This window comes from Mastomys coucha, unplaced genomic scaffold (genome assembly GCF_008632895.1).
Source record: "Mastomys coucha isolate ucsf_1 unplaced genomic scaffold, UCSF_Mcou_1 pScaffold15, whole genome shotgun sequence".
Lineage (NCBI taxonomy): Eukaryota > Metazoa > Chordata > Mammalia > Rodentia > Muridae > Mastomys > Mastomys coucha.
This window is the reverse complement of record NW_022196897.1, coordinates 8,698,670-8,726,532: the sequence shown is the minus strand read 5'-3', so window position 1 is coordinate 8,726,532 and position 27,863 is coordinate 8,698,670. Positions and strand designations below refer to the sequence as shown.

The window sequence follows — 27,863 nt, the reverse complement described above, 5'->3', positions numbered from 1 at the left end:
CAACCTCTCCAGCATCTGCTGTCACCTGAGTTTTTTATCCTAGCCACTCTGACTGGTGTGAGGTGAACACCAGTCAGAGTAGCTACAGGATTTCACTCACTGAGTTTCCAGTAGTTCAGTTGGGTTTGTTGACGTTTGCTGCTTTTGTTACTGTTATCTTACTGTCCTACTTTGCATTCAGTTAAGATACTTCCTTAAAATTCACGACTTCATCTAGCCTCTTTGTTCTTTTTGTGTCTTGTGATCTTAACATTGTTTAGAAAATGCTAGTTTTTTGTCCTGTAGGAGATCCATTGACTTAGTTTTATCTGATATTTTCTCACTTCTAGTTCAAGTTTAATGCGCCTTTACCAGTAATAATCACATTTGTAGTAATTATAAATGTAACATCATATATTGTCGGGAGCAGCCACAGTCGCCCGGGGGCCGGGACCTCGCCCTGCCGCCACGGTTGCGCTGGTCACCATGTGCTGCTGCAGAGACCGCCACTCTGGGCTCTGGGCACTGGGCATTGAGTGGGCGGGGGACAAAAGGGGGAGGGTAGAATGACCTATACCCAGCCAGAGTTTCCCTGCTCTGGGCAACGCAGGTATAGGTGTTTACCTGCACACTGCGCCACACGGGGGTGGGGTGGGGGGTGGGGTTGGGGCCTGAGATAATGAGACAGCTGCAAGGGGTCCCTGGCCTCCTGAAAAGCCAGGGATGTAAGTCCCAGCCTCTGTACATCACAGTCGATGTCAACTCAGAGGAACTGAGAATGAGGGGAGAAGGGGGTGGGGAAAGAAGCGGCAGCACTGCTGCAGGAGAGTTCTCAGTCTGGCCTCATGGCTGCAAACACTGGGGTCCGGTCATCACCGTGCATCTAGTTAAAAGGAGGCAATGCATAATCGTAAGATAATTATTATAGAAAAGGGAGAAAAGAGGCTGGCCATGACCACATGGAGAGAGAAAGAAGAAGGAGAGAGGGGGCAAGAGAGGAAGAAAGCAAGAGAGCAAAAGAGAGCAAGAGAGAGGGGAGGGGACAAACCACCCCTTATATTCTAGGGCTGAGCTATCTGTCTGTGGGGTGGGGCATACTTGGCTGTGGTCAGATGACTGGGGGTAGGGTCCAGCTAGAATGCTGGAAGCTTGGGGCATTGTCTGTGTGACAGAGCACACATCTCCTTGGAGGGGGTGAGTCGTAGAGGGGTTGGGACTGAAACAGGAGCCAGTGACCAGGAGGCATGGCCGAATTCCTTCCATCCCTTACAGGCAGAAACTATCGCCCACCAGATCACCAGGGTTCCAGATCTGTATTCGACCAGGACCAGGTTGTTTGAACAGACCACTGCCCCACATCATATAACATCTAGTAAATTGTATAACTCATGCATCTTCTATTCTTATCAAGATATGATATTAAAATAAGCATTCCATCATTTTGGAAAGTTCCTGTGTAATATTTTATAACCCATTTGGCTCTGGACAGTTGCAAGCTTCTCATCAGTTCAGAATTTTGCATTTTCTGGAATTTTTTGTCAAGGAAAATGATACAGAATATTCTTTTTGTGTCTTTTGTCTGATTTAAAAAAATGTATTTATAGGTACATAATGTATTTATTTAATAGTACAGTATTTTTTTCCTGAGTAATTTCATTTGTATCTATTACATGGATAGTCCAGTAGCCTCAATGGTCTGTAGAATCTTAGAATTGTTGTGTTTTCAGTTGACATAAGAAGGAAATAATTTCTTTGAGTACTGTCTAAGATAATCTGAGGATGTAGGTCAGGTAACACAGATTGTAGATGTCACCTGTGCAAGATGGACCACTCTTGTCACCATCTGGTACACACCAGGGTTTGGGATGGATTCCACATGCTCCGTGTGTGGTAGAAGCACACGGAGCTGACAGGAAAAGCACCAGCCTGAGGAAAGGGCACCTGAGTTCTCTGTCATCTTCCCATCATTCCCTAGGCTGAAGTGCCGAGGCAGATGCTGAGCACACACACCAAGAATGCCGTCCATGCCCTTTTAGCCTAAGCATAGTAATACTATTTTAGCTAAACTAGTTGTTTATTGGATCATATTTTGTATCAAAAAACTTCCTGCTCCTGAATAACTATTTATAGATGAGTTTTTTGAGCACACCTTCATCAGAGACATCTTGTGGCTTATTTACTGTTTTAACTCAGTAACATGTTATGATTTTTATTTCAGTCTTGTTTCCATTCAAAATGTATTTCCGAGTCTGTTGAGACTATGAAACTCTTTCATGTGAGCTTTGTTTAGTGTAATAGAATCCCAGCCTCCAGTGTTGTGGTCAGAGTCAAAATACTGCATCACTGGAGAAAAATAACTGCCAGACTGTATTATAATGCTGCAGAGACCCTGCTGTAATGCCAACATTCTGTAAAGCAGTTAAAGGCTCTGATTGATATTTCTCCTTATGCCTATTTTGGCATGTAATTTTCTAATAACTAAGCTTCCCCAGCTTTTATATTTTTATTTTTTGTATTTTATGAAATTATTTTACATTTTTTATTATAGTGATGCAATATAGGAAAAGACCACAAAAGCAGGCTATTTTGAAGAGAGCAGCTGTCTTTGACAGTTGATACCATGTTGACACTCACAATCAGGAGTACACAGCTGGCTGCCGCTGCTGTTTTCCTGCCTTAACTCCATTGATTTTCTAGCATGTGGCAAGGGGAACCTGGTAGCTGTGACCTTTGTGACTAGATCACCTCTGACTGTATGCCTCTGTAGTTTGTACTAGAGTGTTCCAACAGTGGTGAGACCCAGGACAGGCCAGATGCAAGGGACACTAGCTGCACCAGAGTGACTTGGCAACAGCACTGTAGTTGAGCTTCCAGAGCCGAAGCGCTTGGACTTAAGGCTGCTGCTTGTCTGGGAAATTGTGGTGAGACTCCTGTTCATGAGCTTACGTCTCCAGCCTTCACCATGCTTTCTTTCTGCCTCCTCTCTCATGGTGCTTCTAAATCTTCCAGGAAGGAATTAAGTTGGACTAGTTACTCATCCAGTGCAGATCTATCTCAGTCACTGTGTTTGGAGAACGAGTGTGCTTCAGTGAAATGCATTTTTAGTGATTAAAAAAAAATGTTTACAAAGCTGAGAAAATGGAGTCTATTTATGGACTATTTCCATTCATTTCTGAAAATCATATTCTTTCAGAATAATATAACTAAAATATGGGCCTGGAATTGTATTTGCAAGTATTTTTCCTGGGCAAGTCAGTAATAGGCAGATATTTGGTGGGAGAGAGTCAGAGGCATGCTTGCATTGCTCTTCAAATAGCTATTCTGACTGAGTTCTGTGGAGCCCTTAGCTGAGTCCTATAAGATGTCTATTTAACTAGATGGAACTAGATTAACTAGTTGCGTATTTCCTGTTAATTTTTGGTGCTGCTTGGTGGAACAGCCATAGATGTCTTAGTCTTGAGCATATTTCAGGAAGTAGAGATAGATCGCCATGATTGGTGCTAACAGCACTGTCCTTGGGCTTAGGTCCTTACTCCTCAACACAGCTTTCCAGGGATACAGCTATTGTCTCTAGTTTTAGGTGGTGTAGTTGGAACTACAGTTAGTAATTAACAAGAGGTAGAATTGTCAGGTTCTGGCCATAGCTATGGCCTCTCAGAGCTTAACTCGTGGAATTTACTCTTGAGAGTTTGAAGAAAGAGGGCTCTATTCTCTTGAATTTTTACACTATTAGTAGATCGTTCGTTAAGCTTCAGGTGCCGCTTTGGCTTGTGCTGAGTGGCAGTTCACACGTGTTCTTTTATTTTCCTCACCCTCATAGTCTATCTAGCATGTTGCTGGCCTTTTTTTGCTGAGCCTCTCTGCTTAAGAGCAAGGAATATTTATCTTTTCATTTGGTTATCTTTTTGAAACCTCAATTGCTTTTGTTACTTTTATGAGATTATAAGGAAAGTCTGTGTAGTATGCATTAGCACTTAACTTTCTATGGCTGGAATATTTCACGTGTGTATCTACACACACACACACACACACACACACACACACACATCACTGTTTGCTTATCCATTTTCTCATAATGGACAACTAGACTGTTACCTCCTTATGGCTGTATGGTTGGGACTTTATGAACACACACACACATATATGTATATATATATATATATATGTATACGTGTGTGTGTGTGTGTATTTATTTATTTATATTGGCTTGTGTTTCAGTTCGTTGGGATGAAAACCCAGTGGTGGGCCGTACTGTGTTTTGCAGTGCAATGCGGGAGGACCTTCCTGTCTCTGTATTCTCTCCCACAAGTATTACGCTCTGTTTTTTGTATTAGAGCCTAATGGGTGCGAAGTGGCATCTCATTGTGGTTTTGATGTGCATATCTTTCACTGATTAATGCTTCTAGACATTCTTTAGTTTTCTTATTGGCTACTTGTGTAACTTACTTGGAGAAATAACTGTTGATGTCCATGTTCATTTTTTAATTTATCTTAAAATTATTCTTTTGTTATTGTATATAGGTGGGTGTTTTGCCTACATTAAGTTTGTGCACAGTACTTGTGCCTGGTACTTGAGGAAGTCAGAACAGGGTGGAGCCGCAGTTACAGATTGTTGTGAGCCTCCACGTGGGTACTTGGAGACAAACTCATGTCCTTTGGAGGAGCAGCCAGTGCTCTTAACCACTGAGCCATCTCTCTGTCCTTGCTGCCTATTTTTAAATGAGGTTTGTATTTTGTTCTTTGGTAGTAGAAGTTCTTTATGTGTGGATTTTACACTCTCAGTGCATGGTTTCCAGTTCCTTTTTCTCATTTTGTAGGCTCTTTTCATGTTTGAGATTTTTCTTGTTTTTTTTTCCCCCTTTTCACAGGAGGGGTAAAAACCAGAAAATTTGATTCTTTTCCTGGCCATGCTATCTATCAATTCAGTCTTCTGAGGGTGTAGCTGGTAAAAAAATGATTTTGAGTAGTATTGAGTTCATCTACTTTTTATTACCCATGCTTTTGTTAAAGGCATTTTAGTGACTTTAAACAAAGGTAAGTGTAAAAGAGTACATACCGTCAGATTTACTAATGCAGACCCAGTCGGAAGACAGTTTGAATTAATTGACTGGGAGGAAAACAAAGACTGTTTTCAATGCTGCTTTTGGAACCCGTGGTTTTGCATTTGGCAAGTCCCCTTAGACTTGATGGAGCAGTGTCCTCAGCCTGAGGGAACATTCTATTCAGGTTATGCCGATGCTTATCTAGGAATAGACATTTGTAAAGCTAATTGAACCTTACACTTAAAGTCTTTTATCTTTGTTGTAAGTTACAGTTACATTTCAATAGATGATGTGAAGAATATGTGCTATTAGTTCACTCCACTGTTTATAGACTGTAGTGTTGGACTGTTTTGGACAACAAAGCTATGAACCTTCTTTTACCTTCTTTGAGTTCAAAGGCATGTTTATGTAGGAGTGACGCTGCTGAGTCATCACACACACAGGGTACTGCTGGTTGCCAGTGTAGCTGTACTGGCTTACACACTAGCAGGCACAAGCACTCTGTTGTACTGGGTTACAAACTATCCAGGGTCACAAGCATCCAGTCACTCTTGCAGGGTCACTCTGCTTCCTGTTAATCTGTTTTCAAATTTTGGTCACTGTAGTTGGCGAGGGCAGAGGGTTATAGTTTTAATTTAATGGACAAAGTTTCCATTTTAATTGTATACTTGTAGGCATTCTTTGAGTATTCCAAATGGGGAATTTGGTGGCTACAGAAGTATAGTGGGTGCTCATTGACCTTTGCCTTTCAAATTCTTACTAACTGATAAATTTCCCATTTTACTGCTGTCTGAGCAAGTGATACTTTGTTTTTGATACTTTGTTTTTGATACTTTGAGTTCTCTCTGAGCATTTGGCTGTGCTCCTTGTCCAGGGAGGCGCTGCACTGTGTATGCTAAGATGCTTCTTTGATTTACCAGTCACAGCCAGGAGGCGCTGCACTGTGTATGTTAAGATGCTTTTTTGATTTATCAGTCACAGCCAAAGGAGGCGCTGCACTGTGTATGTTAAGATGCTTCTTTGATTTATCAGTCACAGCCAAAGGAGGCGCTGCACTGTGTATGTTAAGATGCTTCTTTGATTTATCAGTCACAGCCAGGAGGCGCTGCACTGTGTATGCTAAGATGCTTCTTTGATTTATCAGTCACAGCAAAGCTGCAGTTTGCCCGTCATTATTTGGGCCTGTGCTTTGAGGCCAAGACAATTTTTTTTTCTTGTGGTATTTATTTTGATTTCCATGGTTCTTAGTGTAAAGTCTATGCCTTTCCAGTTACTGTGTAGCAAAAACCAGCTCACTTATGGTATCTGTCTTGGGTTGGTCCATACTAAACTTTGCTCTATCCTGGAGTTGGCCCGTGGAAGCTATGTAATACTTTCCAAACAAAAAATGATTTTATATTTTTACAGATTTGTTTAAAAAGAGAAAAAGAACACACCAGATATTGTAGGTACTTACAAAGCCCTAAATATTGACTGCTAGGTCTTTATAGACACTCAGCATATGTGGTGTTCTGTTCCATTGGTCATTTGTATTGTTTGCTTTTCCAGACAGGATTTCTCTGTGTAGCCCTGATTGTCCTGGAACCCACTATGTAGACTAGGCTGGCCTCGAACTCCAGAGATCGTCCTGCCTCTGCCTCCTCCTGAGTGCTGGGATTAAAGACTGACACCATGCCCAGCCCATTGATCATTTTATTTGTATCGAGCCTACACTACTTTTGTTTGCTGTGGCTTGAAAAGTAATCCTATCGGTAGTGCATTCTTCATTTGCTTGGACTGAGGTCTAACAGTGCTTTGTCATGAATCTGTGAGCGTGAGGCTCCAGATTAAACCCACAAAAGAAAAGGAAAAAAATCCTGACAATTTTTATTCATCATGCAGTATTATAAAAGCTTTAGAATTGGGCTTTTAGTTGTTAGAAATTTTATTGTGTATGTGTTACAAAATTTAAATGTTGAAAAATACTTGCCTTCAGGAGGCTGAGGCAGAGACAGATGTGTCTGAATTCAAGGCTAGCCTCAACTTTAAGAGGTCAGTATCTGCTCAGGATCCCCAATACTACTTTCTCAGCACAAAGGAGAGGTATTGGGCCTATAGGGACTGAGCACAGGAAATGAGAGAGAAGGGGAGAGAGATTGGTCCAGATGACAAAGGACTGCCCCTGGAGGGAGAGGAGACAGGTGTGGAACATTGCAATATGACTGTTTATAAAGGTAAGAGGGGAATCCTCGTTAGGATGAGGTATTTAATTGGGCATGTTAACTAGGTGAGCCAAAGGGGGCTTTTGATTGCTGGACTTCAATACTTTGTTAGCTGGACCTTGGTAGTCAGCCTCAGGAGGAGAAAGTGGCCGAGGAAGGGACTAGGCCTTGGGGGCTAGCTTCAGGAATGGAATCTAGTGGTTGTTAGTAAGGAAAAGGGAATTGGGGAGAAGGGCAAAACCTGCCAGAGCCATTTCGCCATGCTTGAGACGGCTAGAGTTCCTTCATGGACTGTGTAGTGAGCTTAGGACACCCAGGCATGCTCAAAGAAACCCTATCTCAAAAAACAAAGCATACAAACAGACGGAAACCCTAAAACAAAACAAAACAAATCCTTGCCATGTTGAATCTTGTAGTATGTGTCCCAGATTAATTGGTCTACATCTATTGGGATACCCCTTGGGTTTCTCTTGTTCATCTTTTGATATAGTGAATATATATTGATTGGATTTTTAGATGTAAACCAACTTTGTGACCAAACCAAGCTTCTTTGCATTGCTGTGCTTATCATCGGCTTGGTTCAGTCTTCTATTTGAAGATTTTCCCTTCTTAGCTCAGTGACTGTGTATTGTCATCTGCAGACACAGAGCAGCAGCAGCTAAGCAAGGGGATGGGTGACTCATGCCAAGAGTTAGCAGGGAATGATCACAATGGATAAGAACTGAGGAAGACTGGGAAAAGACAGTGATAGGATCTGGTCCTGAGGGAAAACGTGAAGGAAAGATTTGTCAGTAAAAGCCTCACCCTTCAGTCTGCATCCAAGGAAGGCTTAGCTAGGCCATGAAGCAGTAGAGGAGTTCAGGGAGCAGTTTTCTTGATGAATCCCACTTTGGACAACAGGAGAGACATGCTGGCTTAGGGGACATGACAGCGTGCTGATGATCACTGGCGAGCTGCTACTTGCAGAAGGTTCTCAGAGGGATGTCTGGCCCAGCACAGCCGTGATGCTCTCTGCCATGATGTTGGCCAGCCCTAAACACCTTGCTTCTCTTTCCAGCCTTTGGAGACTGGTAGGTAGGCTCTTTACCTTGGCTAGCTTTCCTGTGAGTAGGAGTTAACCGTGAAGCCAAATTTTACTTTACGTATTTAGAAACTTTTGCTTATTTATAACTAATGAAAAATTTGAATTTTTTTTGTTGTTTAATCTCCTTTAAATTTATTTTTATTTGTATTGTGTATGAGTGTTTTGCCTGCATATATGTCTGTTTACCACTTTCAGTCCTGGTACCCTCAGTGGCTCGAATAGGGCATTAGAACTGGTCCTCAACCTTCCTAATGCTGTGACCCATTAATACAGTTTCTCACGCTGTGGTGACCCAAACCATAAAGTTATTTTTGTTACCACTTCATAACTGTAATTTTGCTACTGTTATGAATCGTAATGTAAATATCTGATGTGCAGCCTCTGTAATAGGGTCTTTAGACACTCAAAGAGATCTAGATACACAGGTTGAGAATCATTGCCCTAGAACTAGAGTTACAGATGGTTGTGAGCTACCTTTTAGGTGCTGGGAATCAAACCTCTGTCCTCTAGGAGAACAGGCCAGTGCTCTTAACGCTAAGCCATCTCTCCCGCCCTTTGTTTAATCTTTGTTGTAAGAGTCTGTTGATTCAGGGATTCTTTAACTTTTTTTTTCTTTTTTTTTGAGATTAAGAAAGCCATTTCTCCTTCATGCTTTCTTTTTTTTTTTTTTTTTTTTTTCCTCGAGACAGGGTTTCTCTGTGTAGCCCTGGCTGTCCTGGAACTCACGCTGTAGACCAGGCTGGCCTTGAACTCAGAAATCCGCTGGCCTCTGCCTCCCAAGTGCTAGGATAGGATTAAAGGTGGACCCCCCCCCCCATGCTTTCTATTTGATAAGAAAGACATATATTCATTCTTTTAGTTTGGAAACACTACTTCTCTTTCTGCGGCCTGTATATCATTGTTGTGCTGTGCTGAAATTCAGGTTTGATTTAATGAAATGCCTTTGTTTTGCCCCCACTTTTGCCTTGTATATTCTTCACTAATCTTGGAGATACAAGTCTACTCTCACTTAGCCTCTGCCGTGGCTATTAAGACATCCTAAGTTGGTTTTACTTTGTTGAAGGTAAACACAGACACACGTACATACATGCTGTAACGTTTTCTCTGTGTCTTCAGTGCCCAGCCATTTCCTGACAGTGAGTGGAGCCGACGGCACCGCACTGGGAGTTTTTGCTCCTCAAAACTCTGCCACAGTCTGTGTAGCCCCGGAGGGCTGCAATTCAGTATTTTCATTTCTTAAAAAATGACTACATTTTCATATTTCTGCTTGAAATAAAGAAGCTAATGGAAAAGTAGTAGGCAGTTTCAATTTTTGAAGGGTTATTTTGTAGGAAATGTCTCATAGTTAGTAAAAGATTGAAGCTATGTTCATTAATAACACTGTGGAAATCCCTGCTCCCCAGAAACAGCCTGTTGATTATTCCTGTCTGTGGTACGTTAGGCGAGAACTGCCTCTAGATTGAACTGTTCCAAGAAACTGAGGAACTAGCACAGGTTTGATACTGGGAAATAAGGAAACAAGAAGCAAAACCTGGTTATTAGCTTATGCAAAGTAAAATGCCTTGTTCAATATGGACTCCCCTCCTCACCCCCTCTGGGATTGCCCTTCCCTCTCCTCCCTCCCTTCTTTTTGTAGAGTCAGGATATCTTTATGTTGACTTGACTGCTCTTGGACTCCTGGACTGCTCTTGGACTCCTGGGCTCAAGTGACTCTTCTGTCTCAGCCTCCCAAGTCAGGTGCAGACTACAAATCTACCCCGTTTACCTATCAGTATGTTTTTGAAATGATTTCTGTGAATTCTTCCCAGAGAAAAGATGATGAAGGACAGGAAATGTGTTGCATGACTGACTTTTTCATTAAGTAGGTACCTGGTACATAGTAGGAGCTTGTTGGATGAAGTAATAGGAATAGTGCCTGTTGGGTAAAGGGAGGACGCTGATACCTGTTGTCATGGCTGCCATGGTCTATTCCTAAGTCTGTTCTGTGTCTCCCTTCTTACTCCCCACAGCCCTTGAAACTCAGGGTTAGTGGTACCTAGTGATTTAGAAACCATATTTCAAATAACTAAGAAAGTCTATAAGAAAATAGCAAAAATAGGGCAGTCTTGGACTTACACAGAAATGTAGACACAGTCTGTAAAATAAACCGGTAGGTGAAAAGTTTAAAAGAGAATCTTGATACTACTTGGAAATAATGAATGATAATCTATAGTGAAAGGAACTGAACTGGATTAAAGAAACCCAGTTTTAAGGAGTAGACTTTAAAGACTTGGAAAACATAATACATGAAGTTTAACTGTTGGTCAAGAAACTAGATATGAGTTCAAAATCTTTAAGAGTTCTAACACTTTTTTATGAAATATTTTAATGTGAAAGATAGCTTCAGAGAGAACTAATCAGAGGTCTTTGGCAGAGATAAGTAACTGTAAAAGAACTAGAGAGATTTGCACTAGGGTTTGAGCAGTCTTGGAAGCATGGTCCTCATCTCTGGCTTTCTCTTACAGTGTTGCCTGGGGCAGCTCTCTAGTTAGGTGGTTTTAAGCTGGCTTTTTCTAGCTGCTGCATAACATACAACCTGGGTCACACATAGCACAGCCTTGCTGGAGAGCCCCAATCTTGTTCCTCATTGCTTTCCATAGCTTACATAGAAAGTATGTGACTCCTAACTTAATCAATGTTCACTGTGGGAATTACAGCCCCTGCTTTCAATGTTTAGCAGATAACTTCTCATCTTTGGCATAAAAACAGAGCAGAAATATTCAAAGCTAAATGTGAGGACATTAAGGAATACATTTTTTGTTTGTTGATTCACTTAGCAAACAAACATCTATGCAGTCTGTACCATGAGCTAGATACTAAGCTGATTGCGTGGAAGGAAGCAACATGGCCTCTAACCTCACTTCCTTCAGAGTATTGAAAATGTCACCTGATGCAGTGCACTTCCTCAACTGACTAGTTAATGAAAACAGCCTGCCTTCCACACCCCTTTCCTTCTTGCTCTGTGTAACACTTGTCCACAGTGTTACCACAGCGTCACCTCACACTAACCTCTTCACTGTTTTCCCACTCTCAGGTGAAATGTAGAGCTGTAGGGTAGGAATTTTTTTTTAAACTCAAACTAGTTTCTTTCATACATTTATTAGAAACATACAAACCCACAAATTCACACATAAAACACTGAAACATGGAAATATAAAATAATGTTTAAAGCATAGAAAGAAAAGTCTGTACAGTTGTTACAGGATTGTGGCAAAAGAAACGGTTTTCCTGCCAAGGAAGGATCTGCTAGAGTAGGTCCTGGCAGCGAAGCCGTCCAGAGAGCATGGAAACACAAGACCAGAAAGAGTCAAAGTCTGTGCTGTGCTAATTAAGAGGTGCTAATTTTAAGGTATCAGTAAAAAATTATTTTTGTAGTAGAGGATGCATTAGAACAGTGTCCAAAAAAAGATACTTTCTGACATGTAGCAAATTATTGAAGTTAAGGAGCTTAGCAGAGTTTACAGAGGGATGAGGAAAGCAGGCGTTCATGAATGGGAACATTCTAGCATCAGTACATGCCCAAGGACAGCAGCGGCTTGGATGAGTTTATATGCCTCTCCTGGGAATGCTTGTTCATCCAGAAAACCCTGCAACACAAGCATCTGAGGATCAATGAGTGTGGACAGCTCTGGTGAAGAGTGTGCAGTAGGCAGAGGCGCACCAGCACTAGTCAGCTGCATAGATAGGAGGGAAGGACTTCAGGGCCATAGTGTAGAGTGTGCACATGAGAAATGCTAGCTAGCTGTAGACTAAGGCTCGAAGCAGGCTGTGAGGACTAAATCCTTTCTTCAGACAGGACACAGTAGCAAAAAGAAAAACCTTCAAAATGAAAACTGGGCATTAAAACAAAACAAACAAAACAAAACAGAGGCTAGAGCAGCAGAAATGCAGGGGCACAGGGCAGATCCAGCTTACTTACCACAAGTTTGGAAGCACTTCCTTGAGGGAACAGGAGTTGGGGTGCAGCAAGAGCCTGTCCTGAGCCTTGTCAGGAGCTTGCTTGAACTCAGCAGTTCACTGTGTCACTTAGCTTCAGCTGAACTGAAGGCAGAGCTGGCCTGCACTTGGCACTCCCTGTAGTTAGATGGGCAAATTGCATGCATCAGAAGGCCTTGCGGAAGGGAGGTTGAAGCTGCTGCTAAGTTTTGTTGAAATGTGGGTATATAGGCGATCTTAGGAAGATTTCTGAAGGAGGCTGGTGGTCTTGAAGGGGACAGCACACAAAGGACAGCCTTGACAAGCTTATTAGTGAAGGGGTTGAGCAGTGTATAAATTCAGAAATGGGAAGTTTCTTATGAATAACAATTTTGTCTGGGTTGTCGGAAAAATTACAACCTCACAAAGCAAGAACAACAGGGCTCTGACTCTAGACATATACATCATTTATGAAACTCCTTAAACATAAGGGAAAAAACTAACATTACTGAACTTCAAGTGAAAGGCAGTAGCTGACTGTTCATTCAGAGAGAACTAGGGAGAAGTATCTGTTGGATAACACTAACAGGCTCCCAGTGTTCCTGCCTACCTATAGCTCTGAAACTGATTCATGTCTGCCACCTAGTGGTGGTATGCTCATACTGCTCTTCTGTTGCCCGCCCTGTTGCTGGACTGAAGAGGCCAAACCTCAGAAACGCGCCAGGCTGTTTACTGTTAGCATTTTCCAGGGTGACATTGTGAAATAGACAGCAGTTACTTACTGAGCATCCGTTACATACGTGCATGTGAGATTTCCATGCAGCGTATTTTCTATAAACTCACAGGATTTTAATATATAACTGAGCAGGTCCACTGTAAACTCATGGGATTTGAATATATAGCTTAGAAGATTGACTATAAACTCAACAGAATTTTAATTTGTAAATGAGTAGATCCACTGTAAACAAATGGCATTTGGATATATAACCAAGCATATGCACAGGAGTGAGTAACTTGTTTATAAACTTAACATGGGGCTGTCTTGTGATTTTCATATGTGAGAGAGACCTTTCTGAATTTGTCTCATGGCTGTGTCAGTCCTTAGTGTTAAGTAATCTTTCAGCTTTGCCTGCCAAAGTATATACAGTATTTATGAATGAATTGACATCTGAAATATAACTTTAAAAGCTTTCTATGAGTGTGAGTGGGTTTAAATGAAGTATGATTTTCATGGTTCCTTAGTCTCCTGGGGCTTCATGCTGTTAGCACCTCTGGTTCTGAGTGTATGAAACATTCCTATGACAAAAAAAGTTTTAATAATTAAATGTCTTTTATTTGAAAAAGTTTAACATGAGTAATTTCAAACTTTTTATATTTTTAAACTGATTTATTTTACTCCATTGCTTGAAGGTCAGGTTGCATTAAGAGAGTATATGTTTGCTTGTAGTATATGTAATTGTGATTGACACGTGACAGGTCTCCTCTGGATCCCATTCAGAGATTATTATAGTTTGAGATTAGGAACTCCTAAGGTTCTCACATCTGCAAATTGGGAGGTAAAACTTGAATGTATTAACTATCATTCTGAAAACGAGTGCGTCGTCTTAGTTAGGGTTTTACTGCTGTGAAGAGACACCAGGACCCAGGCAACTCTTGTTTGTTTGTTTGTTTGGTTGGTTGGTTTTTATTTTTTTTTTTTGGTTTTTCCGAGACAGGGTTTCTCTGTGTAGCCCTGGCTGTCCTAGAACTCACTCTGTAGACCAGGCTGGCCTCAAACTCAGAAATCCGCCTGCCTCTGCCTCCCAAGTGCTGGGATTATAGGTGTGCACCACCACCGCCTGGCCCCAGGCAACTCTTGTAAGGACAGCATTTAATTGGAGCTGGCTTATAGATTCTGAGGTTCAATCTGTTATCATCATGGCATGAAGCATGGCAGCATCCAGGCAAGGATGGCACTAGAGGAGCTAAGAGCTCTACATCTTGTCTAGAAGGCAAAGAGAAGACTGGCTCCTATGTGGCTAAGAGGAGGGTCTCAAAGTCCACCCCTACAGTGACATAATTCTTCCAATAAGGCCATTCCAACTAATAGTGCCACTATTATACAAACCATCATATTCATCTTGAGTAGACTGTGGAAAACAGCTTGACTTAATAATTTACCTCCCCCTTCCCCCAGTTGATTTTGCTCATACCACAAAAAAAAAAGTCTAACAATCACCTATAGTATTTTAATGTTTGATTACATAATACATGCTTTTTGTTTGTTTTTGTTTTCAAGACAGTGTTTCTCTGTGCAGCCCTGCCTGTCTTTGAACTATGTAGACCAGGCTGGCTTCAAGGTTAGAGAGATCTACCTACCCTTGCCTCCTGCCTCTCCTACCTCGCCCGCCTTGCCTGCCTTGCCCGCCTCGCCTGCCTCTCCTGCCCCCGTCTCCTGCCTATGCGTGCTGGGTTTAAAGGTGTGCTCTACCGACACCCTGCTACACAAATATTTTTAACATTAGGGGTAGTATGTCTCTGTTAGGGTCTTAAAATAGCTTTTGTAGCTGAATGTGGTAACTCATGCCTGAAATCCCAGCTTCTGAATTTCTGAGGCAGGAGGGTTGCTGTAAGTTTGAAGTCAGCTGTGGGTGCATTCCTGGGCAGCCTGAGCTGCAGAGTAGAGACAGTGTCACAGTAAACATGAAGCACAGGGTTTCGTCCACTGACTTCATTGTCTTTGGCTGGATGAACGTAGAGGGGATGCTAGAACTTGTGGGGAAAATTTTTCTTTTGAGGAAGCTTTGTACTGTTTTTCATAATGGTTATTGTGTTGGTTATTTCTACATCAACTTGACTTGACATATGCTGGAGTCATTTGGGAAGAGGAACTTGTCCTCCTCTTCGTTTTTGGTCAATGTTTAAGACTTTACTCATTGACCAAAAATCTGCTGTGATCTGTTGTTCTCAGTTTGTTTGTATAACAACTTGCTTCACCCATTTGGAAGCCTATGTGACACCTTTTGGTATCATGAGTGCTAATCCTCAGGAGACATTTAGGTTAGGTCCATCTTATATCTTCAGGGCCTGTGTCTGAAATGCACAGTGCCTTAGCAGTAGGGTCTTACCTCTTGGAGGCAACCAGGGGCAACAGCAATAGCCTATAATGTTTTAGGACTCTTTTTGGACAACCTTGACAAACAATTCAGAAGACAGTTTCTCATTCCTGGTTTTAGGGGTTTGTTAAATAGTTTATGACTCTTGAGAAGGGCGTTATCAGCCAAGATGGGGTAATTTCATTTAAACTACATTTGTATAGTTTAGGTAGATAACAGTATGATTTCTTATGATGTCTTCCAATATTCGTACTGTTACTTTACCCACCTCCTTCCTTCTTCTATTCATCTCACACCTACTTTCCTTAGTTAACACCCCCCCCCCCAATTTTCCCTCCATTCCCCTTCCAGTTGGAAGAGGGACTTGTTAATTGAGAAAATTCCTCCAAAACATCAGTTCCGCCTGGGCATTTTCTTGATTAATGATTGATGTGGGAGATCTTCAGCCAGTGTGGATGGTGACAGCCAGGTGTCCCAAGTGGTTTAAGAAAGCAGCTGAGGAAGCCATAGTGAGCAAGCCTGTCAGCAACACTCCTCCATGGCTTCTGCTCCAGTTCCTGGATCCAGGTTCTTGCCTTGAGTTCCTGCCCTGGCTTTCCTTAGTGATGAGATGGCCTCCTAGAGACCTGAGAACTGGGAACTGAAATCCCTCTCCCCCAGCTGCTCTTGGCTGCAGTAGAAAGCCTGAGATAGCCGTGTCACTTTGCACTGCCACCACTTGGTCAGGGCTTTCCTTGAGGGCCTTGCCAGCACTTGTTCCTTCCTCATGACAGCCACTGTTCCTGGGATGAGGGTCTAGCTCGCCGTGGCTTGCCGTGGTTTTCATTTACATTTCTCTGCTGTTTAGTAATGTGGAACATTTTTTTTCACTATGTTGACACTGCATGTCTGCTGAGAAGTGTCTTTTTATAGCTCTTGCCCATTTTTAATTGTGTTGATCTTTTCTGCTGTTGAATTTTTGAAGTTTCTTAATAGTGGGATTATCAACTTTTTTTTTTCAGATGTGTAACACAGTATTTTTCTCTTGTTCTGTGGGATATCTCTTGACTGTAATAGTCATTTCCTGTTTCTATGCAGAATTGTTATAGGTTTTTTTTTTCTCTTTTGTTTTCTGTATTTCTGGAGCAATACAAGCCTAAGTGTACAAGTACACACATATTTGTATATGTGTAACAATGAAAGTGTGCCCATCTCTCCGTTGTCATGTTTACTTTGTTCTGGAACTGTAGGGTTTTGTGGATGTTGTGATATGTTGTTCTATACCTCTTTCAGGGTGTGTTTCATAACTGGCAGAAGTCAAAGGTCATTATGCTCTGTTGGCTGTGTGTACTTTATACTTAAAAATTTCTAAATGCTGCAGGTGACTTCAGTGTTCTTCGAAGAAGTTTGTTATAGCTGGGCAGTGGTGGCGCCTGCCTTTAGTCCCAGCACTTGGGAGGCAGAGGCAGGTGGATTTCTGAGTTGGAGGACAGCCAAGGCTACACAGAGAAACAGAGACAGAGGCTACACATAGAGACAGAGACACAGGCTCTGTCTCTAAAAAACAAAAAAAGAAGAAGTTTGTTATAGTTTTAAATCATCTCTCTAAGTCACCAGTTTGTTTGGAGATGGGCACTCTCTCCTTCACCTGTGTTCTCCACTGTGCTCTTCAGCTTTCTTCTAATATGACAGTTGAGTTTAAGGATATTTTCCCAGCCAGTATTTTCTGATTTTCTAAAGGGATACAAGTTTGATGTCTTCTAACATAGCTCATCTTGATCTATATAAACACCATTTACAATAAAATGAGCATAGGCATATGTATTAAATACCTTTATGTTAATCCCCATAGCAACTTTGTCAGGTAGACAGGATTACAATCATTAACCCATTGCAGATGAGCAAACTGGCATGCCTAAGGAAGTTACATAAAATCGCGGGGAGATATAATTGCCAGGTAAAGAAAGAATTTTCAGTTTAATTTGGTATTCATATCAATAACTAATAATCACTAGTTAGGACTTTCTAAGGCGGTACCACCCGGGAAGCTCAGGCCGCAGAAGTGTCAGGGCAGCAGGGACAGGATCTTTTCTACTTCCATCTACAACTAGGAGGGACAGCTGATCCGCAGCCCTCTGCACATCTTTCCTGCAAGCAGAGAGCTTGTCTCCAGGGAGTGCTCTGACACTAGGTCTCAGTCAAGATTGCCATTTTCTCTCAGGTGAGTTTCTAAGGTGGGACCAGATGGGGAAGGTATAGGCCACAGTATAGGCAACTGGGACAGGGTCCTTCATTCACCCATCTACACCCAGGAGGGATGGCTGATCTACAGCCCTCTGCACACGGGTCTTACCAGGGAAGAGCTGATTTCCCAGAAGTGCTGACACAGGCTTACAGACCCACAGGAGGAACAAGCTCCAGCCAGATACAGCAAGGACATCTAACATCAGAGATCATTAGATGGCGAAAGGCAAACGCAAGAATCTTATCAACAGAAACCAAGACTACTTGGCATCATTAGAACCTAGTACTCCTACCATAGTAAGTCCTGTATACCCCAACACACCGGAAAAGCAAGATGTGGATCTAAAATCATATCTCATGATGGTGATAGAGGAATTTAAGAAGGACATAAAAAATTCCCTTAAAGAAATACAGGAGAACACAGGTAAACAGGTACAAGCCCTTAAAGAGGAAACACAAAAATCCCTTAAAGAATTACAGGAAAGCACAACCAAATAGATGAAGGAATTGAACAAAACCATCTAGGACCTGAAAATGCAAATATAAATTATTAAGAAAACAAAAGAGAGACAACTCTGGAGATAGAAAACCTAGGAAAGAAGTCAGGAGCCATAGATGGAACAGAATACAAGAGATAGAAGAGACAATCTCAGGTGCAGAAGATACCATAGAAAACATTGACAAAACAGTCAAAGAAAACAGAGAATGCAAAATCCTAAACCAAAACATCCAGGAAATCCAGGACACAATGATCAGACCAAACCTAAGGATAATAGGTATAGAAGAGAGTGAAGACTTCCAACTTAAAGGGCCAGTAAATATCTTCAACAAAATTATAGAAGAAAACTTCCCTAACCTAAAACAAAGATGGCTATGAATATACAAGAAGCCTACAGAACTCCAAATTGACTGGACCAGAAAAGAAATTCCTCCCATCACATAATAATCAAAACACTAAATGCACGAAACAAAGAAAGAATATTAAAAGCAGTGAGGGAAAAAGGTCAAGTAACATATAAAGGCAGACCTATGAGAATTACACCAGACTTCTCACCAGAGACTATGATAGCCAGAACATCCTGGGTTGATGTCATACAGACCCTAAGAGAACACAAATACCAGCCTAGGCTACTATATCCAGCAAAACTCTTAGTTACCATAGATGGAGAAATCAAAGTATTCCATGACAAAACCAAATTTACACAATACCTTTCCACAAATCCAGCTCTTCAAAAGATAATAAATGGAAAACTCCAACACAAGGAGGGAAACTACATCCTAGAAAAAGCAAGAAAGTAATCTTCTAACAAAACGAAAAGAAGATAGCCACATGAACAGAATTCCAACTCTAACAACAAAAAATAACAGGAAGTGACAATTACTTTTCCTTAATATCTGTTATTATCAATGGACTCAATTCCCCAATAAAAAGACATAGGCTATCAGTCTGGGTACATAAACAGGACCCAACATTTTGTTGCATTCAGGAAACCCATCTCAGTGACAAAGACAGACACTACATCAGAATAAAAGGCTGGAAAACAATTTTCCAAGTAAATGGTCCCAAGAAACAAGCTGGAGTAGCCATTCTAATGTTGAATAAAATTGACTTTCAACCTAAAGTGATCAAAAAAGATAAGGAGGGACACTTCATACTCATCAAAGGTAAGATCTACCAAGATGAACTCACAATTCTGAACCTCTATACTCCAAATGTAAGTACATCTACATTCATAAAAGAAATTTTACTAAAGCTCAAAGCACATGTAGCACCACATACAATAATAGTGGGAGATTTCAATACCCCACTCTCTGCAATGGACAGATCATGGAAACAGAAATTAAACAAAGACACAATGAGACTAACAAGTTATAAAACTTGGTCACAAATCAGGCCTCAACAGATACAAGAATATTGAAATAATTCCATGAATCCTATCAGATCACCATGGACTAAGGCTGCTTCTCAATAACAACATAAACAATAGAATGCCCACATACTCATGGAAGCTTAACAACACTCTACTCAATGATAACCTGGTCAAGGAAGAGGTAAAGAAATTAAAGAATTTCTAGAGTTTAATGAAAATGAAACCACAACATACTCAAACATACAGACACAATGAAAGCAGTCCTAAGAGGAAAACTCATAGCTCTAAGTACCTCCAAAAAGAAACTGAAGAGAGCATACACCAGCAATTTGACAGCACATCTGAAAGCTCTAGAACAAAAAGAAGCAAATTTACCCAAGAGGAGTCAACAGCCGGAAATAATCAAACTCAGGGCTGAAATCAACCAAATAGAAACAAAAGAATCAACCAAACCAGGAGCTGGTTCTTTGAGAAAATCAACAAAATAGATAAACCAGACTAACTAGAGGGCACAGAGACAGTATCCTAATCAACAAAATCAGAAATGAAAAGGGAGATATAAAAACAGAAACTGAGGAAATCCAAAAAATCATGAGATCCTACTACAAAAGCCTATACTCAACAACACTGGAAAACCTGGATGAAATGGACAACTTTCTAGACAGGTATCAGATACCAAAGTTAAATCAAGATCAGATAAATGATCGAATCAGTACCATTTCTGCCAAAGAAATAGAAATAGTCATTAATAGTCTCCTAACCAAAAAAAGCCCAGGACCAGATGGGTTTAGTGCAGAGTTTTATCAGACCTTCAAAGAAGTCCTAATACCAATACTCTTCAAACTATTCCACAGAATAGAAACCTAGTTAATTATATGAAGCTACAATGACTCTGATACCTAAACCATACAAAGACCTAACAAAGAAAGAAAATTTCAGACCAATTTCCCTCATGAATATCAATGCAAAAATACTCAAAAAAATTCTTGCAAACCGAATCCAAGAATACATCAAAACGATCATCCATCATGATCAAGTAGGCTTCATCCCAGGGATGCAGGGATGGTTCAATATATGGAAATCCATCAACTGTATAAACAAACTCAAAGAAAAAAATCATATGATCATCTCATTGGATGCTGAGAAAGTATTTGACAAAATCCAACATCCCTTCATGATAAAAGTCTTGGAAAGATCAGGAATTCAAGGCCCATACTTAAACATAGTAAAAGCAATATACAGCAAACCAGTAGCCAATATCAAATTTAATAGAGAGAAACTTGAAGTAATCCCACTAAAATCAGGGACTAGGCAAGGCTGTCTCCCTACCTATTCAATATTGTACTTGAAGTCCTAGCCAGAGCAATTAGACAACAAAAGGAGATCAAAGGGATACGAATTGGAAAGGAAGAAGTCAAATTATCACTATTTGCTGATGATATGATAGTATACTTAAGTGACCCCAAAAATTCCACCAGAGAGCTCCTAAACCTGATAAACAACTTCAGCAAAGTAGCTGGATATAACATTAACTCAAGCAAATCAGTGGCCTTCCTCTACACAAAGGATAAACAGGCCGAGAAAGAAATTAAGGAAACAACATCCTTCACAATAGTCACAAATAATATAAAATAACTAAGCAAGTTAAAGATCTCTATGACAAGAACTTTAAGTCTTTGAAAAAGGAAACCGAAGAAGATCTCAAAAGATTGAATGATCTTCCATGCTAATGGATTGGCAAGATTAATATAGTAAAAATGGCCATCTTGCCGAAAGCAATCTACAGATTCAATGTAATCCCTGTCAAAATTCCAACTCATTTCTTCACAGACTTGGAAAGAGCAATCATCTGGAATAACATAAAACCTAGGATAGTGAAAACTATTCTCAACAATAAAAGAACCTTGGGTGGAAGCACCATCCCTGACGTTAAGCTGTACTACAGAGCAATTGTGATTAAAAACTGCATGGTATTGGTACAGTGACAGGCAGGTTGATCAGTGGAATAGAAATGAAGACCCAGAAGTGAACCCACACACCTATGGTCACTTGATCTTTGACAAAGGAGCTAAAACCATTAAGTGGAAAAAAGACAGCATTTTCAACAAATGGTGCTGGCTCATCTGGCGGTTAGCATGTATGCACATCGATCCATTCCTATCTCTTTGTACAAAGCTCAAGTCCAAGTAGATCAAGGACCTCCACATAAAACCAGATACACTGAAACTAATGCAAAAGAAAGTGGGGAAGAGTCCCGAGGACATTGGCACCGGGGAAAATTCCTGAACAGAACACCAATAGCTATGCTCTATGGTCAAGAATCGACAAATGGGACCTCATAAAATTACAAAGCTTCTGTAAGGCAAAGGACACTGTCAATAGGACAAAATGGCAGCCAACAGATTAGGAAAAGATCTTTACCAATCCTATATCCGATAGAGGGCTAATATCCAATATATATAAAGAACTCAAGAAGTTAGACTCCAGAGAATCAAATAACCCTATTAAAAAATGTGGTACAGAGCTAAACAAAGACTTCTCAACTGAGGAACACTGAATGGCTGAGAAGCACCCAAAGAAATGTTCAACATCCTTAGTCATAAGGGAAATGCAAAACAAAACAACCCTGAGATTCCACCTCACACTAATCAGAATGGCTAGGATAAAAAGCTCAGGTGACAGCAGATGCTGGAGAGGTTGTGGAGAAAGAGGAACATTACTTCATTGCTGGTAGGATTGCAAGCTGTTACAACCACTCTGGAAATCAGTTTTGTGGTTTCTCCGGAAATTGGGCATAGTTCTACCGGACGACCCAGCTATACCACTCCTGAGCATATACCCAGAAGATGCTCTAACATGTAATAAGAACACATGCTCCACTATGTTCATAGCAGCCTTATTTATAATAGCCAGAAACTGGAAACAACCCAGATGTCCCTCAACAGAGGAATGGATACAGAAATTGTGGTACATCTATCTACACTGTGGAGCAATGGTCTGTTCAAGCAACTTAGGCTCAGTTGAGTAATTGGCCTTGAGCTCTGGAGCCTCAGTGGACAGTTTCTGACTGTAGGGGGCAGAAGGAGCTCTGGTATAAGTCCTGAGTCTTTGGCTCCTATTTCAGTCACAACCCCTCACAACTGCCCCATAGGAGATGTGTGCTCTATCAGATCCCAGCATTCTAGCTGGACCCTACCCCCGGTCCTCTGACCACAGCCAGGCATGCCTCACCCCCAAAGACAGATAGCCATGCCCCATACAATATAAGGGGAGGCTTACCCTCTCCTCCTTCCCTTGCTTTTGCCCTCTTCCTCTTGTCCCTCTCTTGCTTCTTTTCTTCCTCTCTTGCTCTTGCTCTCTTGCCCTTTTCCACTCTTTCTTGTTCTTTGTTCTCTTCTCTTGCTTTCTTGCTCTCTTGCTTTTTTCTTTCCTTTCTCTCTCCTTCTCTTCTCCTCTCCTTCCTCCCCTCTCCTTCTCTCTACTCGACTAGCCTATTTTCTCTTTCCTACAATAAAATATCTCATTTTTAAAAAAAGGGATAAAGAGAGCCTCAGCCATCGGCCTCAGCAGTGAGCCGCCCGCAGTACAACACTACACAATGGAGTACTACTTAGCTATTAAAAACAATGAATTTATGAAACTCTTAGCCAAATGGATGGATCTGGGCAATATCATCCTGAGTGAGGTAACCCAGTCACAAAAGAACACACATGGTATGCTCTCTCTGATAAGTGGATATTAGCCCAGAAGCTCAGAATACTCAAAATACAATCCACAAACCACAAGAAACTCAAGAAGGAAGGACAAAGCGTGGATACTTTGTTCCTTCTAAGAAGGGGGAACAAAATACCCATCTAAGGAGTTGCAGAGACAAACTATGGAGCAGAGACTGAAGGAAAGACAATCCAGAGACTGTTCCACCTGGGAATCCTTCCCATATTCAATCATCAAACCCAGATACTATTGTGGATGCCAGCAAGTGCTGACTGACAGCAGCTTGATTTAGCTGTCTCCTGAGAGGCTCTGCCAGTGCCCAACTAATACAGAAGTAGAGGCTCACAGCCATCCATTGGACTGAGCACAGGGTCCCCAATGAAGGAGCTAGAGAAAGGACCCAAGGAACTGAAGGGTTTGTAGTCCCTTAGGATGAACATCAATATGAACTAACTAGTACCTTCAGAGCTCCCAGGGACTAAACCACCAACCAAAGAGTCCACATGATAGGACTAATGACTCCAGCAGCATATGTATAGCAAAGATGGCCTAGTGGGTCATCAGTGGGAGGAGAAGCCCTTGGTCCTGTGAAGGTTCTATGCCCCAGTGTAGGGGAATGCCAGGGCCAGGAAGTAGGAGAGGGTGGGTTGGTGAACAGGGGGAGGGGGAAGGGAACAGGGTCCCCCCCCACACCAGGAGAAACCGGGAGAGGAGATATTATTTGAAATGTAAATAAAGAAAAATCTAATAAAAAATAATCACTAGTTAAAATACATATCAAATATTACAAAATTTGGTAGCCTGTTTGAAAAGTAAGTAGTCAAGGTAGGGTTTTTCTTGTTGTTGTTGTTTTTGAAACAGGGTTTCTTTGTGTAGCTCTGGCTGTCCTGGAACTCACTCTATAAAGCAGGCTAGCCTCAAACTCGGAAGTCTGCCTACCTCTGCCTTCCAAGTGCTGGGATTAAAGGCATGCACCACTACTGCCTGGCATGGTAGGGTTTAAAACCATGTTTTGAGTGTAGGGCCTAAGGTTTTTTATAAATTCTCCATTATCCTGGACACAGAATTAAACTCCTATGGACATTCAGTATTGGATGACACCCTCTACCTGTATATCATTAATTCTTCTTACTTAAGGCGAACTTTATTGAATTCTTGTGAAGTTTAATGTGTTGTCTGATTTTAAATGTGCTCGTGATTTAAGTCAGCTTAGGTGTGCTTCTCTAGTCCAGTGTGGTCACAGCAGCCTCAGTACCCACGGTAGCCTTCTCCACTTGCTTAGTTTTTTCTGTAAAGACAAAGACTTAGTTACATGGATATGCTCAAATAAGTATTTTGAGATGGTCAATGGAAAGACCTGAATAAGATACTTAACCTTTAAAACAGGTTTTGTGTGTTTTCAAAAAGTTGGCAGATGGGGGAGTAAGGTAGAATGTGAAGTAACTGTCTAAGAGTCACCATGGCAGCTGTCTGGACTCAGAGGGAGAATTCTTCCTGTAGGAGTCTTAGAACTGGGGATTTGTGTGTGGGGGGGGAGGGCGTTGCTTTTTTTTTTTTTTTTTTTTTTTTTGTATTTGGATAAACTGACCTACAAGAACCAATGACCTATGAGAGTGAATGACACATTTTATCTACTTATTCTCTTAATTTTGTTTGTTTGGTGTGTGTGTGTTGTACATGTGTACACATGTGGGTGTGGGTATGCTTACTCATAGAGAAATGCAGACAGCTTAGGGTGTCATTCTCTCTCACCACCTTAGTTTTTTGAGACAGATAACCACATTGAACCTGGGGCTCATGGTTACAGCTAGGCCGGCCAGCCAGCCACTGAGCCCTGAGATCTATCTTTCTGAGATTGGATTATAAGTGTGATTGATGCATGCTTGCTTTTTTACATGGTGGTGGAGATCCAAACTCAGGCCCTCATCACAGCAAAGAGCACTTTGCTCACTGAGCAATCTCTTCAATGTATGTACGTACATACATACATTTGAGAACAAGCTTTGCTCTATAGCTAGGCTAGCCTCAAACTCAAAATCGTGATACCTCCAACTTCAGAGTGTTTAAATTATGGTTGTGTAGTACCATCCCTGGCTTTATACACATTTGAAGTTTGATACATTTGCACTCGAGTTCAAACAGAATTTCAGACTCTCTGTCTTTGTCTGTCTGTCTCTCTTTCTCTTTTCCCTCTCTCTTCTCCTGTTTGTGTATAATGTTAAAATTAGTGAGCAAAATGTTTAACATAATATAAAGTAATAGAAATTGCAGAAAAGTAAATTTCCTCCTGAGACTTAGGGATGCTCGAAGGACAGTTTTCTTTTTAAAAGAATTAGAGTAGAGCCTGCAGAATTTAGAAGATATTCCATCAAGACACATAAAAAGAACGCGAAGACCTCTCTCTGCATCCATGATACCCTGCTGGCTCGACTCAGGTGTTCTCCTCTCTCTCCTCCTCGTGGGTTCAGACATCGTGTGATGCAGACTTGTCAGTAGCAAGGTGACTGACTGGCATTCCACGAGAAGCCGTTGTAGAAGCCGTGTACTTGGTAGACATTGAGATTGTTGTGGATATCTCTCCTCTGTGTAGTGAACTTTTCTGCTAGAATTTTTAGATGTCACCATGTTGCTACTCAGCTCACTTTTTATTATTTTGTAAAATGTATCAATAGTCATTTGCATTTGATACATATTTGCAGCAAGTTCTTGTATTGACTTTTTTTGTTTATTATTTTATGAATATGAGTATTTGCCTGAATGTATGTCTGTGTACCACATCTCTGCTTAGTGCCCATGGAGACTAGAAGAATATTTTGGACCCTCTGGAACTGGAGTTACTGATGGTAATGAGCCATCATTTGGATGCTGGGAATCAAACCTGGGTCCTCTGGAAGAGCAGCCAGTGCACTTAACTGCTGAGCCATCTAGCCACTATTTTATATTTTTAAATGACACAGATCATAGGTCATTAATAAGAAAACACATGTCTTGTATTCTATAATGCTTCCTGTGAAAGCAATGTATTGATAAAACAAAATATTAAAACCTCAGATCTTGAGCCAAAAATATACGCTGTTTTCTTTTAATGCTAACTGTTATAAATATTGGGTTGGTCACACAGGGATCTTGCCTGATTAGAGTTCATTGTTTGCATTTTGAATGACTTAAATTGATATATACTTTCTTCCTTATAATCGCAGCTATTTCTCATATAAAATATTGTGAAAAGATGTCCCTAGGTAATTTTTGTCATCAAGTTAGTGTTGTAGTGTGTATTTACATAGTCATAGATGGGGATATAAATTATTGACTAAGCTCTCACCTAAAATGTAAGCCCTAGATACCATCCCAGCACTACCTGGAAAAACAAAACTAAAACTGTGGGTAGGCATAACCTTACATGCCTCGTACTTATGTGGGTATGCCCACTATTTTATATATATTGTTTGCCACTGACAAAATATTACTATGTGGCTCATGACTGTAATTATAAGTTGGCTTTTATCAGTAAAGCTTGACAAATGGATTAATGTCAGTTACTGAGAGTGTAGCATTTGAATTCATATGTGGCCACAAATTTCTACTCTCCCTCTGCCGATAGCTTAGTTTCCCATTCTTGCTCAGTCATAATGACAATCTTTGGATCACAATGCCTGTCTCCAAAGTTTGTAAGAGTTAAACTAAGCAGTTAATCAACTCAGTAATTCCATATTAGATGCCAGCCATTGTTCTAGGTACTGTGGATATTAGGTACATTTCTTGCTTGTTAGCTTCACAGAAGACACATACAGCAAATAAATAAGCAAATAACACAATTTTTGTAGTAATAGTTTCTATGGACACAAGTTAAAACAGAAAATTTCAAGTGAGAAAGGAAATTGAGCCCATGCCTGCTGAATTCTGAAACATAAACAGTTGCTTTTCTATACTCTACTTGGGTAGCTGAGTGATCAACTACAGCTTTGGAGGTCTCCTTTCAGATCACTGAGCTAGCACTAAACAAGAAGGTTTGCTACTAAGAAATGCCTTTTGAGCCTCCTTTATGCATACTTGATAGAATTCAGTTTCATGCAGCAAACATGGAAGATCCTCATTGTGGCACCCTCTTCTCTCCAGCATTGCTGTTTAACAAGTAGCATTTAGAAGTGTCTCACACTGAGACAGTGAGAAAGCAATCAACCTGCATTCTCCATGCAGAGAATGCAAAAAATAGTGCACGTTTGGGCACTTAACCTCAGGGTCTGGAGCCAGTCCATAGATCCGGATTTCTAACACAGCCCCAGGTGATACTGATGCCAGTGGTCTGGACGTTGAGAACGTGTGTGTGTGTGTGTGTGTGTGTGTGTGTGTGTTGGGGGGTTGTTTGTTTGTTTTATTTTTGTATGGGGTTTATTGCTCAGCTGGCCCACTCTCTAGTCTCTGAATCTTTCCTTGACATCCATTTCATGGAATCTGTTATTCTCAGATTCTATGAGATTCTATTAGGATCACACTGGAAACTTGTTAACAAAACAGACTTCTGTTTTGACTCTAGAACACTCGTTTTTCATAAGTACCGTGAGTCTCCATTCCACGTGGATCTATAGACTACAGCTTGTGCAATACTGACTGTATCCAGATTGATTGCATTCTCACTGTCACCATGGCTTTTCATACTCCTCTAACCAGTCTTTATACTGCCTTGTCATTTATTTATGTCT

General features: G+C 41.0%; 1 protein-coding gene across 8 annotated transcripts in view; it reads left to right on the top strand.

Moving 5' to 3' along the window:
• The window catches only part of Arhgap21 (Rho GTPase activating protein 21), a 136,088-nt gene that overhangs the window by 63,799 nt on the left and 44,426 nt on the right, over positions 1–27,863 (top strand). The gene's annotated exons all lie outside the window — the stretch shown is intronic.